At 51.0% G+C, this 5777-nt stretch overlaps 1 pseudogene; it reads left to right on the plus strand.

Moving 5' to 3' along the window:
- The first annotated feature begins 1977 nt into the window (after window positions 1–1977).
- Window positions 1978–2166, plus strand: LOC141983552 (small nucleolar RNA U3; annotated as a pseudogene).
- The last annotated feature ends 3611 nt before the right edge of the window (window positions 2167–5777 follow it).

Below are 5777 nucleotides of genomic sequence, written 5' to 3' on the forward strand. Positions count from 1 at the left end.
GACAATGGAGACACACAGGTAGAGGATGCCCTGGGCACCTTGGACCCTCCAGCGTTAGAACTAGGAGTGCAGGGGCCTACGCCAGTAGCCGAGGGACCCTCCAGGGAAGCCTCTCCATCCGTCACTCAAGAGGATGTTCCCCCTACCTCGGCAACAGAGAGTCTCAATAGACGAGACAGGGTGATAAGACCAGTGAAACGGTTAACTTATGATGCACCTGGGGTGACTAGTGAGGAGCCAATACATTTAGCACACAGGCTTGTGGAAGCTAAAGTGGGCTTCCTGAGGCCCTTTGGAGGAAACCAATGAGTTGGTATAAAGGGCGTGTGATTTGTCGGGACGACAAATTCTCGGCTGGGGGGAGGATGTAAGCAGTGTCAGGGTGAGCTCCACCCTGACATCTGGTGGTGAGGTGTGGCAAGTTGTGGAAAAAAAAACTTTAGGGGCTGATCTCATTTGCATAGGCACACCCACCCCGCCTAGACTGAGGCCATAGCTGCCCAAATGGTCACTTCGGCTGCTGTGGGATCCTCAGTGTCTCTGTTATTGGGGCAGGAAGAATAAATTGTTATTACCCTGATTATGGGAACTGTGCTTGGAACTGTACTTGGCCTTTTGCTATGATGGAGGGACTCACCATCAACTAAGTAGCATTCGCTAGGCAAGGGTCATGGGTTCCAAAACTGTGTGAATTGAGAGAGACTTGAGACAGGTATTAGTACCTGGTGGTGTGGGCCCCTTTGTGAGGGCCTGAAGCACCAATTGCACCTCTGTCTCTCTCCACTGTGGAATGTCAGAGCTAATTTTGGGTCTATTAAGAGTCTTGCTACAGGTACTGTGCTGCATTCACTTTGGCCTTAAGGTGCACCAGCACTAAGGCCCCCACTACTATGAGCTGAAATCATTAAGAGCTGAAATCACTGAGCACTGTGTCAAGTAGTGGGGAGCCAGAAGATCTAGAGTGCAGCGGTGTGTTCGTGAGACGGCGAGCTGTGCGGAGTGGAGCCGGTCGTGGTGGAGTAGAGCCGTTCGTGAGACAGTGGTGTGTTCGTGAGACGGCGAGCTGAGCAGAGCTGTTCGTGGGACGGCGAGCTGAGCAGAGCTGTTCGTGAGACGGCGAGCTGTGCGGAGTGGAGCCGGTCGTGGTGGAGTAGAGCCGTTCGTGAGACAGTGGTGTGTTCGTGAGACGGCGAGCTGAGCAGAGCTGTTCGTGGGACGGCGAGCTGAGCAGAGCTGTTCTTGAGACAGCAAGCGGTGCAGAGCAGAGCCGGTCGTGGTGGAGTGGAGCCGTTCGTGAGACAGTGGTGTGTTCGTGAGACGGCGAGCTGAGCAGAGCTGTTCGTGAGACGGCGAGCGGTGCAGAGTGGAGCCGGTCGTGGTGGAGCAGAGCCGTTCGTGAGACAGCGTAGCAGAGCAGAGCCCTGTGGGGCAGTCAGCTTCAGGACACGTAAGGTGCCCCTTACCCCTTTTCCCCACACACACGCACATTTTAGCCAGACTGGGGAGTAACACTATGCAGATGAACTTTTGAACTCTGGGGCTGGACTTTTTGGACTTTGGGTGATTTGTGGATTGCTGGACTCAAGAGACGTTTGGGTGCTGGGACTCAAGAACCCGAGGGAAAGGGGCATGCCCCAATTTGCTTGGGGTGGTTTTTTTTTTGCTCATGGGTTGTGTTATGAATCCTGTTGGTGGTGTTTCCCCAACATAATGCCACATTGTTTCTCCCTGTTATTAAAAGGCTTTTGCTACACTCAGACTATGTGCTTGCGAGAGGGGAAGTATTGCCTCTTGGAGGCGCCCAGCGGGGGTGGTATATATTTGTCCCAGGTCACTGGGTGGGGCTCGAGCCGGTTTGCATTGTGTTATTGGAATGGATCCCCTAGATATTGAACCCGGCCCTTGTTGCTGCCAACTCTGATGGGCAGAAGGGTTACACAGGTGAGAGGAGTTTTCCTCTGGCCAGGAGGGATTTTAAAGGGGTTTACCCTTCCCTTTATATTTATGACACAAGCTGATCTTGCTAGCCACAATGAGGAGCTGTAGTGTTTCCTTCTGAGCATGACAATGGCGGAGAGTGCTGTTCTATGGCAGCTGCTTTCTGCTGTAGAAGAGTGTCTTGCTCTTCCTGAGAAGAGCAGGGGAAGGGTGCACAGTCTGAGTGGTTAGTTTTGTGCTTGTTTTGCTTTGGGGGAGAAAAAAGCTTGGGTGTGGTTCTTAGGAGCTGTGCTATTTGTGGGTTTGGTGTGCTGAACCCCAGCAGTGAAGCCCCATGTCCGGTTTCAGTTGCTCTCATGATGGGGCTGCTCTTTTCCAAAGACTTTAGAGAAGGGTTTTCTTTGTGTAGGTACTGTGTTTTTGTTATGTTTTTGCTCCCAATCTTTGTAGTCAGTAGATTTACCATAAAACAATTGTCTTTTCTCTCTCGCTTATTCTGCTTTATCTTCAGAGCCATTTTTGTTCCTCCCTTAAGGCTGACAGTTCCTTTCCCAATGGTGTCTGTCAGTTGTCCTGCACACTGGGATGAATGGATGATGCTTCCCTATTAACACCACCGGAGCCACTGATGCTTGGGAAGATTTTGTCGGTTCCCGCCTGGCATTTTTTAGACCAGGAGGACAGTAGCCTGTATGCTCTCTGAGGAGCCTAGAACATGCCACCAACTCTAGGTGACACACTGCCAAGCAGCTTTCTTCCGGACTGTGATGCTGTATGGCATGTGGGTGACCAGTTATAATATTATTGATACCAATTTTACAAAATTGCAATGAATCTTACAAGATATGCCATTTTCAGCGTGGGCTTCCCTAGACAACACGGGTCATACAGATGAATAGCAACTTGAAATGTTGGCAGGGTTTCTCTGGACTCTGGTCTGGTTCAAAGGAAAGCCTATGGCTATGTACACTTGCTTTTAAGTCTGAGGAGTTAGTTTTTGGTTTGCTGGGTGTGAAAAAGAGCTTGGGTGTGATGATTTTGAGCTGTGCTATCTGTGGGTTTTAAATGAAGTGTTTTGTCTGCTTTTAGTTGCCATGTGATTGGGTAATATTTTTCCACAGGGTTTAGACCAGGGCTTTCTTTATGTCTGTAGTGTGTTTCCATTATGTCTCTGCGCTTAACAGATTTACTTTAAGAACAGCCATATTGGGTCAGATCAAGGGTCCATCTAGCCTCGTATTCTGTCTTTCGATAGTGGCCAATGATCAATGCTTCAGAGGGAATGAACAGAACAGGTAATCATCAAGTGATCCATACCTTGGCTCCTATTCCCAGGTTCTGGAAAACAGGGGCTTGGGACACCATCCCCGCCCATCCTGGTTAATAGCCATTGATGGACCTACCCTCCATGAATTTTTCTAGTTCTTTTTTGAGCCCTGTTATAGTCTTGGGGCATGGCTACCCTTGCGAGTTAGAGCACATTAAAGCAGCCCTGGGTGCCCTAACTCACGACATGTCCACACTGGCAAGGCACATAAGGCACCCGGATTCCGCAGCTCGAGCGCTCCTAGTAATCCACCCCGGCGAGTGGAATAACGTTTGATGCACCCCCACTGGAGCACTGCAGCACCAGTGTGGACGCTCTGGTCTGTTGAGCTCTGATCAGCCTCCAGAAGTGTCCCACAATGCCTGTTCTAGCCACTCTGGTCATCACTTTGAACTCTACTGCCCTGCCCTCAGGTGACCAACCATCAGACCTGCCCTTTAAATTCTCTGGGAATTTTGAAAATCCCCTTCCAGGCATGGAATGCTTCAGAGAATCTTTCCAGGTGACCATGCCTCCACACACCAGGCAATCCCCAGTATGGAGCAATGGTGAGGTGCTGGACCTCATCAGTGTCTGGAGGGAGGAAGCTGTCCAGTCCCAGCTGCGCTCCAGCTGTAGGAATTGCGATACCTTCTGGCAGATATCAAGGGACATGCTGGAAAGGGGCCATGACCTGGACGCACTGCAGTGCTGGATTAAAGAGAAGGAGCTGCGGAATGCCTACCACAAAGCCCTCAAGGCAAAGAGCCGTTCTGGTGCTGCCCCTGCAACCTGCCATTTCTACAAAGAGCTGGACATGATACTTGGGGGTGACCCCACCTCCACTCCGAGGACCACCATGGATACTTCAGAGCCCAGTTCAACAAGGCACGGGGAGGAGGAGGAAAGCGGGAGCAAGGGTGCTAAGGGAGGAAGACACCCCGGAATCCCTAGAAGCATGCAGCCAGGAGCTGTTCTCAAGCCAGGAGGAAGGTAGCCAGTCGCGGCTGCTGGTGCTTGGGGAAGGACGAACACCAGAGGAGGTTCCCGGTAAGCGGCTTTTATTTTGGGAAGGAAGTTATTTGGTGCGGGCTCTTGGGGCGAGGAGGGTTGGGGCTGCATGCATGCCTAGATGCAGAATAGGGCGTTGATGTGCTCTCTCACATCGCAGTAATTGGCCTCAGTGATCTCTTCAAAGGTCTCATCCAGAACTTGGGCAATGCGCTTGCACAGGTTTCTTGGGAGAGCCACTGTGGTCCTTGCCTCAGTCAGGCTAACATGTCCGCGCCATTGTGTTGTGGGGGTGGGAGGACCATTGCTGCACACAGGCAAGCTGCATATGGGCCAGGGCGGAAGCCGCATTGTAGTAGAAGACCCTCCCTTGCTTCCCAGGTCACCCTCAGCAGTGAGATATCTTCCAGGATGAACTCCTGTAGAAAATGTGGGGAGAGTGTTCAGTGTAGGGGCCCCCTGCAGCTGTTGGCTCTCCCCAAGGCACAGAAACCCAGAGAATAGCACAGCCGTGAAACAATCAGTTCCCCTTGACCCAGTGCTTATTCACCATTTTGGGGCTCCCATGGGTTATGTGCACTTGCTTTGGGATGGGCAAATTATGCTATTGTGTAAACTGTGCTTGCCCTTAAGTATGGGGGAATCATTTCTCTGTCTGGTGTGAACAATGCAGCCTCTGTTAAGTGTTGCATTTTGCCTTTAGAGATGCAACCTTGAGATCTCAGCCATCTGTTATCACCAGCTGAAAGACTCCAAAGAATTAGGAAGAGGCCATGTAGAAGCAAAGAAGACATGCTGCAGGAAGTAATGCAGCAGTCCCTTAACGAGAATCTAGAAATGCAGGAGTGGAGGGAGAGTGAAAGGAAGATCTGCCAGCAGAATGAGGAGCACCGGCACAAAAGTGCAGAGCTCCGGCAGCAAAGCATCATGGAGTGCCAAGCGGACTTGAGCCAGGCACTCGTACCCATGCAGGTGGAGCACTACTGTGCCCGCCCCCCACTGCAGCCCTTGTCCCAAAACTCTTTCCCTTGTGCCCCCATGTCACCTCCACCCCACTTTCCCCAACATCTGGGTTCTTATCGCCACCAGCTGCCTCCAACACCTGTAGCTTCACCCCCCAGTCCTGAAAACTACAACCCTGACCCTCTGCATTCAACCCCCATCACCATGCATTATAGCCATCCTGAAGTGCAGCACTCATTGCGCAGCACTCCAGACAGGAAGGCTGAGTACGATAACAGGACATACGCAAATCTGTGATTGTACCGTTCCCCACCCCACCCCCTTGCCCTTTCTGTTTCCCAAGTAGTTGTGTTTCTTTTCAATAAATGAATTTTCTTTTCAATAAATGGATTTTTTGGCTTTGAAAATATTCTTTATTATTGCATAAAGTAAAAGATACCTTAGCCCAGGAAAGAAACAGGCACTGCAAGTCAGCATAGCAAACACAGATTCCTACTAACATTGGAACCACTGCACTTCACTCCCGTGCAGGGCACCAAACATTACTGGTGGCTTTCAG

The sequence above is a fragment of the Natator depressus genome, chromosome 2, assembly GCF_965152275.1.
Source record: "Natator depressus isolate rNatDep1 chromosome 2, rNatDep2.hap1, whole genome shotgun sequence".
Taxonomy (NCBI): Eukaryota; Metazoa; Chordata; order Testudines; family Cheloniidae; genus Natator; species Natator depressus.